We start from the raw sequence: 8,970 nt of genomic DNA, 5'->3' as shown, positions 1-8,970 counted from the left end.
TGAGTTTAATTAATTTCGTAACATTTCCTTTGTCTTCAGGTCAATTAGGTCATCTTTGGCAAGGTCTTCATCACTGATACAGTCTATATCGGCAAGGAAAGGATTACGAATCCATGTTTCAACTTTAAGGTCACCTGAGCAGAAGTAACCTTTGAAAGAGTTTTGCAGAGTATCCAGATGTCTGCAGAATTCTGCCTGCAGAGAAATTGACAGGGTCTTGTCACTCGATTCCATCCTGCAGAAGCACTTCCTCTAACATTGGAAAGTTTGCATAGTTGTCTGCCTCCAACCTCCTCTTCCACAGTGGCAGCTTGGCCAGAAAAGCTTGCAGTCTTTCAGCAGCATCCATAATGGTGACTCCAGGGCCTTGAATCGCAAGATTCACCTCATTCATATGGCCAAAAATATCCGCCAAGTAGGCCAAGCCATGAATGAACTCCTCACTGTCAAACTATTCTGAGAGTGGGCTTTCTTTTTCTCTCAAAAAAAAGTGAAACTTCTGCTCGAAGTTCAATCAAGCGCTTCAGGATTTGTCCTCTGGAAAGCCAGCGAACTTCTGTGTGGTAGAGAAGAACTTCATATTCTGCTCCCATTTCTTGACAAAACCTCTTGAAAACGCGATGGTTCACAGCCCTGGCTCTGATGAAGTTGACGACTTTCACACCAGGAGACAAGACTTCTTTCAGAAATGCTGGCAGAGTCTTTGACGCCAATGCATGCAGATGTAGAAAACAATGGGTCACGATGACCTGAGGAGCTTCTTTGTTCACCAAAGCAGCAAAACCAGATGTGTTGCCAGAGTACCAAAATTTATCTTCCAGTCGAAATTTTGCTTGGCAAAGAAACTATTCACTATTTCTAAGATGACAATAGCCATTGTAATTTCCAAAAGGGGCTCACAAAATAGGAATTCTTATTTGATGGCATCAGCATGCATATAAAGGACGAAAACCAGGAGCTGGCTGCACTGAGAGACGTCAGTAGTTTCATCCAGTTGCATGCTGAATGGAAATGGCTTAGCTGCCAATTCTTCCATTACTTGCTTCAGAATATGAGAAGAAATGTCAACAATTCTAGAGTGGAGGATGTCATTTGACAAAGGCACTGCTGCAATTTTCATGGACCCCCTGAAGCCCATCCATGGACCCCTTGGGGTACCATGGACCCCAGGTTAAGAACCCCTGCTCTATAGATACAGGTTGAGATCTTGGAGATAAGAAGTTTGGGCATCAAAATAATCAAATTTCAGTAGTACTCAGAAATGCATGGCGATAACCAGGGACAATATCCTTGGACGCTATTCGTACTGGCAGACTCGACACTCTATTCATACTGGCAGACTCGACACTCACTTAACAAGTATTACGAACAATAAAGACAGTTAAAGCTTTCAACGTCACTCACAAAGGATCTTGTATGCTTTAACTGTAATCAGACATATCTAAGTTGACTCAAAACAATGGTGTTCTCTCTCACATTCAGATTTACTTTATAGAGAGGTTGGTTTCAGGAAGTCAGAGAAAATGGGAAAACGGAGGACTCGGGCGTCTTGAAGCGATGAGAAAACGGACGCCTCAGAGGGGAGACTCAATAAAGAAGGCATAGCTACATGTTTTGTGGGCTATTGAGTGTAATATGAATCGTCTGATTTTACGTTAACTAACATGTCCGACCGTGGTCATTACATCAACTCTACTCACAAGGGATCTTGAATGTTCCAACTGTAAACAGACATATCTAGGTTGCCTCACCAATTGCAACCACAGTTTCAATTTCAAATTCTATCATTACTAAAGAATAATGAAGTCTCGGGTGCACTCTAAGATTGAGAGAAACCGGAGGACTCAGGCGTCCTGAAGCGATGAGAAAACGGATTCCTCAGACGGGGTACTTAAATACAAAAAGCATAGCTACATGTTTTGTGGGCTATTGAGCGTAATATAAATCGTCTGATTTTACGTTAACTGACGTGTATGACCGTGGTCATTACAGTGAAACAAAGACCCACCAAACAGAAATTAAAAAGTATCAACCTAGAGAAGACCCAGCCTAATATTTCAAGTTTCATGGGGTCCTCATCAAGTAGGGTTGCTAAAATGGAAATGAAACTGTACATTTTTAGCTGAAAATAATTTGTCCATTAGCCTAAGTGAAGACCTGCTTGCTCTCCTTAAAGAGCTTATTTCCTGCTGATGATGCCTTGAAGAAAGTTACCCATGGAAACCAAAAAGCAACAAACACACTACGACTGGTCTTAGGGTTTCATGTCATTAAAGATGGAATTCTTAAACAAAGAGATCACCAATTTTCCCTCACGACTGGTCTTAGGGTTTCATGTCATTAAAGATGGAATTCTTAAACAAAGAGATCACCAATTTTCCCTCATTATAGATAAGACCACTACTCAGTCAACAAAATCTCAGTTAGCACTAATTGGAACATACTTTGATCAAGTGGAATACAAAACCAGTTATGTGTTAATTGACTTGATTGAAATGCCAGATGGTAAGGCTAGCACTACCTATGCAAAATGTTATTGGTTTCTGTCCAGATACATGCAACACAATGTTTGGGAAAAACCATTCGGTGTCACAACTACTGGTGAGCAATTGCTCATGGATACTGCCAGTAAAATATTCTTGTCACTTGATTAACTTGTGCTCTTCTCATGCATCGTTGATGCTTCCAAAAGCATTAGAGGATCTGTGCAGAAACATTTACTCACATTTCCATGTATCTTCACAGAGGTGTGATGCACTGAAAGAATTCCAGGACTTTCTATATATTGATAGGCATCAAATCTTATGAGCTGGACTCACTCGCTAGCTGTCAATGAAGGCTTGTGTTGACAGGATATTAGAGCAATATGATGCATTACAGCTTTATTTTCAGAATGCTGCATTTGAGTATCCCACAAACACAAATGACAGCATTTTGAGAAAGCTCAGTAACAAATTTACCAGAGCTTACCTTGAATTCATGTCCTTTAACCTTGGTGGATTGGTTTCATTCAAATTATTCTTTCAAAGTGACATGCCATTGTTGCACTTACTTAAAAAAGAAGTGTCTGGTCTGATATCAGCATTGTGCTCAGATTTCATGCAGTACTCATATCTTAGATAGACTGATATTGAGCAGCCCTATGTTCCTCTGAGCAAAGTTTACATTGGCATTGCAGCAACAGATACTTTGAACAGCATAACTAAAGACATAGGAGAGAGCCACCCTGATGTACAATTGTTTCTCACTCATTGCAGGGAATTCCTAATTGAATGTGTGCAGCAGATTCATTTGAGGTTCAATGATCTTGAAAAGTTTGACTTCCTTGAATGTCTGTCTCCTTCCACTGCATGCAACAAGAAAGTGCCATCTTTGCTGCATTTATTAAAATAAATGCCATATCTTAAAGACATTGTTGATGTACAAACTTTGGACAATGAATGGAGGCAGCATGCTATGTACCCTAATATTGCTAGTGATATGAACATTCAAGATTATTGACTCCTCATCTTCAGGCTAAAACATGCTGTAGGAAACCAGATGTATCCTAATTTGTCTAAAGTAATATCTGTGCTTTTTTCCTTCCCATTCTCTAATGCTTCTGTTGAAAGAGTTTTTAGTCAGCTTAAGCATATCAAGAGAGATCACAGAGGAGCTCCAAAGCATGAGAGTCTTCTATGTCTTATGACATCAAAACTGTGGTTGCAGCAAAGGGGGAGCTGTATGGCTGCAACCTTAGATCCTCCCAAAGAGATGCTTAAGCTTCATTCGAGTATGGTAGAAAATGTAGATGATGAAGAAGCAGCTAATTTGCGTAAGAAATTTATTGAGGAAATACGTAGAGAGGTCAAAGTGTGAGATAATTACTGCCATTAGGAATACAAATTAATTAAACTCTTCATGCCTATTCTTCTTTTCATTGCACCTTTTACCAAATGTACTTTTGCATAGGTATGTATATCTAGAACACCAGAAAAATATGATAGTACCATGGTGTAAAGGCAGGGGGTAAATACTGCTATTTACTGTGGCTGGAAGCATTTGGCATCTTTTTTCTAAGCTATTTTGCCAATGTTACGATTTGTCTCGGTACTGAAAAAATTGTAAGGGGGGACCTTTACGTGTTTTTTCACCTGATGATTAATGCTCCAATGCTACCTTGAGAGTTAAAATGTTCATATTGTGGTGGCTAATCTTCAGGTTATCCAAATCTTGAATAAATTCGCTACAAGTAAACCTCTATCTACGATGTCCCAACCTATGATAATCCACGTTAAAGATGCTGATAAATATTTGTCATCCCAACAACTCACTAAGTTGGTATATGGAACGCATGACTCGCTTCCTTTGTCAGATGAATTGTGATCTACCCAAACGCCAACTCGTAACCATCTGGTGAACAAGTCCAGCCGTTGTTTTTTCTTGGTTACATGTGTGTACTGTGGGGGAGAGTGGTGGATGCGGTGGATGAACATCTCCAGGAGGGCGTGCAGGATGCTCCACACGTGGCTCTTGAACACTATTGGCAGGTGGTTCACTGTGAATGTGGAATAGGATCATATAACCCAAGTAAATTTTGAGTATTTGTATATCTGGGAGAGTCAGTGCAACTAATTCATGTTTACAAGAGTCAATATGCAACTAATTCAGCTTTAGAAGAGTCAATATGCAACTAATTCAGCTTTAGAATAGTCGATATGTAATAAATTCAGCTTTAGAATAGTCAATATATAACTAATTCATCTTTAGATCAATATGTAACTAATTCAGCTTTAGAATAGTCAATATGTAACTAATTCAGCTTTAGAATAGTCAATATGCAACTAATTCAGCTTTAGAAGAGTCAATGTGTAACTAATTCAGCTTTAAACGAGTCAATATGTAACTAATTCAGCTTTAGAATAGTCATATGTAACTAATTCAGCTTTAAAAGAGTCAATATGTAACTAATTCGGATTTACAATAGTCAATATGTAACTAATTCATGTTGAGAATAGTCAACATGTAACTAATTCAGCTTTAGAAGAGTCAATATGTAACTAATTCAGCTTTAAACGAGTCAATATGTAACTAATTCAGCTTTAGAATAGTCATATGTAACTAATTCAGCTTTAGAAGAGTCAATATGTAACTAATTCGGATTTACAATCGTCAATATGTAACAAATTCACGTTTAGAATAGTCAACATATAACTAATTCAGCTTTAGAATAGTCAATATGTAACTACTGTAATTCAACTATGCACTGTACTATCAACAAATTTCGAATAGTCAGCGTATAACCAATCCAATTATCTTATCACCATATCTAGAATAGTCAAGGCTGCAACTAATCCCACTTTTCTATCATTAATCTACTTAGGATTTCTCAGACGATGTATTACCAAACTCTATTAATTCTAGCGATAGTGTATCTATATTTAATCTTTTCTGTGCCAGCGTTGATTCTGGCCGGCCAATAGTGTGCTAGAGTAATGGAACAGACCCGTCCCGACCACTCACCTATGAACGTCTTGACACCGATGCTCTCGATGCTCTCAATCTCCGTGTAGACCAGAAGCCTCGTGTATGTCTCGATGAGTGCCGGAGTCAGTGCCACCCCCTCCCCACGACTCGTGCTGAGCTTGTTTTTGTAAGTGCTGTAAAAAAAAAGTATGTTTGGTTAGATTTAGTTAGGTTAGGTTGGGTTAGGTTAGGTTAGGTTAGGTTGGGTGTGGTTAAGTTGGGTTAGGATAGGTTAGATTAGGTTAGGGTACCTCATATTGAATATCATTATGCAACGTGGTCAGCTGTTTGGACTATAAGCAAAAGAGCCATAATATATATATTAATTTAACCTAAACTACTACATTATTATTATTATTATTATTATTTTATGAATTGTGTTCTTATATGACATGTGAGAGGTCATCATTATTAAGGACGAATAAACACAGTAGAATTAATTACAGTTGTTTGTATCTAACCTAACCCAACCTGACCTAATCTAACCCAACCTGTCCTAATCTAACCCAACTTGTCCTAATCTAACCCAACCTGACCTAATCCAACCCAACCTGACCTAATCTAACCAAACCTGACCTAACCTAACCCAACCTGACCTAATCTAATCCAACCTGACCTAATCTAACCCTACCTGACCTAATCTAATCCAACCTGACCTAATCTAACCCAACCTGACCTAATCTAACCCAACCTGACCTAGTCTAGCCTAACCTACCCAAACCTGACCTAATTTAACTTAACCCAAACTAACCTGGCTTAATCTAACCTAACCCAACCTGACGTGACCTAATCTAACCTGACCTAACTTAACCTAACTCAATCTCTAAAACAACGTATACAGTAAAACCTCTATTTAATGAACTACAGTATATAGAGATGAAAGTCCGTTATATCGAGGGTTCGTTAGATATAAAACCCCCATTTAAAGGATTATATGGAGAGAAAAGTCCGCTATATGGAGGTTTCACTGTATAAACAACTTTCTCAACCCTCTACCTAACACAACACAATACAACACAACACAGCACAGCACAACACAACCCAATACAACACAATACTGTACAACATAACACCAACAACACAATATTACAACACAACTCAACACCTGAACAACACTATACAACACTTTAAGAACACAACTCAACACCTCAAGAACACAACACATCACCCACCTGCCCGATGTTATGGACGAGACGCATTTTAACTTGGACGGTGAGGGAGTCGAGCAGTGTTATGGAGAGAGGGAATGTGCTGCCCATGGCCACACAGTTTATACCGGGCATGGGTACAGTCGACTTCTGGTACGGGTCTCTGGAAATACTCCAGTGGGGGGAGGGGGGTGACAGAGAAGGAGAGACAGAGAGAAAGAGGGAAGAAAGAAGACAAGAAGGAAGAGTGAGAGAGGGAAGGGGAGAGAGGGAGAGAGAAAGACCACATTAGTTATAAAAATCATGAGATCGACAGCCATATTTATAGCAGTTGAGAGTGACTGACGATGACTCAGGCAACCTAATCCTGGGAAGTTGGGTCAAATTGATACTGTACTCAAATATATATGTACAAGGTGTGACATATTTTGGGGACACATGTACAGGGTGTCTCAAAGGTCACATACACATGTACAGGGAATCTCACAATTTGTTCACATATGTATTGGTTGTCTCATAAATAGGGCACACTTGTACTGGGTGCCTCACAAGTCATGCACACGTTTACACTACAGGGTGTCTCATAGGTCTCACACACACACACACACACTTGTACAGGGTGTCTCTCAAGGCAGGCACACACATGAAATACAGGGTGTCTCATAGGTCACATACACACACACACTTCTATAGGGTGTCTCACAAGGCAGGCACACACATATAGTACAGGGTGTCTCATAGGTCACTGTAGTGGACTTCTCCCCTACAACTGCATAGCCGCAGCCACCAGCTGCTACCATCTTCCCGAGCAACCAAGCGGCGGCATCACCAGATGTCACCGTATCCTAGCAACCGAGCCAAAGACCGGTTACTTCTCGGGTTTTCCCAACATGACTCATAGATGACTCACGGCTGCCGGGTATATAAGCTCTGTCTCTCCATTGAGATTCATTCTGGCCATTCTACTTGAACAAGCAACACCACCTCCTCCGCCGCTGCCTGGCGGCCCTCGCCTCTCCTCCGCCTGCCTGGCGGTCCTCGCTACCGCCGGCGAGCATGGCGACCCACCAGCTGTCCTCTGAGCTTCCTCACCAACCAGCTCTCATTCTGGCCCATCTTCCTGAACACGCAACACCTCCTCCAGCAAGCTCCACGCTGTCCAGCATTCATTCAACCAGGAGGCCAGCAACAGGCAACATCTTCTCTAACGAAGCTCCTGCACATCTACCTCCTTCAACACGCTACTCACCGAACGTCTCTACTGAGCAGCTCCTCACCACACGGCACCTCCAGCACCAGACTGTCTATCATATAACTTATATTATACAAGAATACCACCTTAGAGTTTCCATCCATCCTGAGTGCTAGACAACATTATACCACGAATTCCTACAAATGGTGACTCCCGGAGATAGGCACTCACACAGGATGGAGGAGACACTGATCACGCTCCCAGTCTTCAAGCAGTATGGAAGACTGGCTTATCCACACAGAAGCAGCTCTGCTACTCTAAGCAGACACCAGCTCCTCTTCCTGCCCCAAGCACCACATCCTACCGACCCCAGCACACCCGTCCTGCCTCAGACGCCGACCCCGGCCCAGCAGTCACCCCTGCCGCCCTTGACGCGGCCTCTGTTCCTGAGTGCGGACCCACACACACCCCTCTTTTCTCCCTCAGGTACTCCCTGCTAATGTCCTGCACCCTGCTGCTGTCGTGGACCCAGCTGCTGTCACGAGCCCTAATCCGCTTCTGCTGACGCAGCCCCTGCTCCTGACCCAGGCCCACACACACCCCAGCAGGCGCATCTGACGACTCAGTACCTGCCGTGAGGGAAGCACACAACATCCATCGCCTCCACACACCCTTTTTTCTCCCTCAGGTACTCCCTGCTAATGTCCTGCACCCTGCTGCTGTCGTGGACCCAGCTGCTGTCACGAGCCCTAATCCGCTTCTGCTGACGCAGCCCCTGCTCCTGACCCAGGCCCACACACACCCCAGCAGGCGCATCTGACGACCCTGTACCTGTCGTGAGGGAAGCACAACATTCATCGCCTCCACACACCCTTTTTCTCCCTTCTCCCACAGATAGTGTGTATCTAGACAGTTGTATTCAGCGATCGGCTCATTCACGCCATCGCCGTTGTCTCACATGAGGCATGCACCACCCGGTCTGCCTCACATGTGCTAAGCAACTCTACAGACAACAAGTCTCCTACACCGCCTGGAGGGAAGGGGGAGTATTGTAGTGGACTTCTCCCCTACAACTGCGTAGCCGCAGCCACCAGCTGCTACCATCTTCCCTAGCAACCAAGCGGC

The 8,970-nt window shown here is 42.6% G+C and overlaps 1 long non-coding RNA gene across 1 annotated transcript; it reads left to right on the top strand.

The window, feature by feature from the left end:
* Positions 1–2,320: 2,320 nt before the first annotated feature.
* LOC121870521 lies at positions 2,321–5,946 on the top strand. Its single transcript, XR_006089723.1, has 2 exons — positions 2,321–4,569; positions 5,440–5,946. It is a non-coding gene; the product is annotated as an uncharacterized LOC121870521 (long non-coding RNA).
* Positions 5,947–8,970: the final 3,024 nt, after the last annotated feature.

This window comes from Homarus americanus, unplaced genomic scaffold (assembly GCF_018991925.1).
Source record: "Homarus americanus isolate GMGI-L3 unplaced genomic scaffold, GMGI_Hamer_2.0 scaffold33517, whole genome shotgun sequence".
Taxonomy (NCBI): domain Eukaryota; kingdom Metazoa; phylum Arthropoda; class Malacostraca; order Decapoda; family Nephropidae; genus Homarus; species Homarus americanus.
Note: the sequence above shows the minus strand (reverse complement) of the source record. Positions and strands in the feature narration are given on the sequence as shown.